Consider the following 1221-nt stretch of genomic DNA (forward strand, 5'->3'; position numbering starts at 1 on the left):
AAGATATCAGAGAAAAGGAAGAACATCCTCTGCTTCAGTTCTTCTCCCTTTGAAGGCACCACCGACAGCCAGCCTTCCCGGATATACCAGCGTCCTAGTTGGGGGAAAAAAGGATGTAATGAGACAAAAAGGAGTGAGCTACAGTTGTAGGTTAACAGGTTCTACATCAATTCCAGCCACCAGAAGGCACTAGGTATCAACGAAGGCCAGCTCACCAGCACTGACAGCCCCATGCAGCAGCAGTAATCTGCCCAAAATATTTAGCATATGAGGAGCAGAGTGAAGCTGTTGTAAATCCACCACGTTAATTAAGAGGTTGTTATATGCAAGTCTGTTTAAAGAGACCAGAAGAAAAACATGGTTTGAAAATTGCATGCATAGCTTTACATTAAATATAAGCCTTTGTAAAGCATACCATAGAATCATAGAATGGTTAAGGTTGGAAGGGACCTTAAAGATCACAGAATCTTAAAATGTGAGGGGTTGGAAGGGACCTCTGGAGATCACAGAGTCCAATCCCCCCTGCCAGAGCAGGACCACCATGAGGTTCACCTTCACCCAGCTCCCCAGACTGTCTAGATCTCATTGGCCTTCAGGTGTATCAGCCAATCCTCACAGTTTTGTACCATCAGCAAACTTGCTGAGGATACACTTCATCCTCTCATCAAAGTCGTTGATTAAGATACCGAACAAGGCTGGATCCTGTACAGATCCCTGGGGAACACCACTGGCCACAGGCCTCTAATTTGACTCTGTCAAATTGCCACTGATCACAACACTCTGAACTCTGTTGTTGGGCCAGTTTTCAATCCACCTCAAAGTCCAATAATCTTTCCTACATTTCTTGAGTTTTCTTAGGATTCTATTGTGGGAGATGGTATCAGAAGCCTTAGCAAAGTCAAGGAATATGACATCCACTGCTCTCCATCTACCCATTTGGTCATGCCTTTGCAGAAGGATGTCAGATTAGCCAAGCAAGATTTCCCCTTAGTAAATCCATGTAGGATACTCCTGATAACCTTCATGGATTTAGGTTATGGTTGGACTTGATGATCTTCAAGTTGGAGGAGGCAGTGTTTGAATACTGACCAGCTCTCCTGGGCCCCCCTACCTTCTAGGGCCCTACGCCACAGGATACTTTTAAGTACATTTTCAAAGTGGACAAAGTTAGCCCTCTTAAAGTCCAGGGTGGAAATTTTACTTATTACCCTACTTCTTTCC

At 44.4% G+C, this 1221-nt stretch overlaps 1 protein-coding gene across 1 annotated transcript in view; it reads right to left on the reverse strand.

The window, feature by feature from the left end:
* Positions 1–1221, reverse strand: part of ARHGEF39 (Rho guanine nucleotide exchange factor (GEF) 39) — a 15490-nt gene that overhangs the window by 1472 nt on the left and 12797 nt on the right. The gene's annotated exons all lie outside the window — the stretch shown is intronic.

This window comes from Chaetura pelagica, unplaced genomic scaffold (genome assembly GCF_000747805.2).
Source record: "Chaetura pelagica isolate M959 unplaced genomic scaffold, ChaPel_1.0 scaffold31, whole genome shotgun sequence".
In the NCBI taxonomy this organism is placed as follows: Eukaryota; Metazoa; Chordata; class Aves; order Apodiformes; family Apodidae; genus Chaetura; species Chaetura pelagica.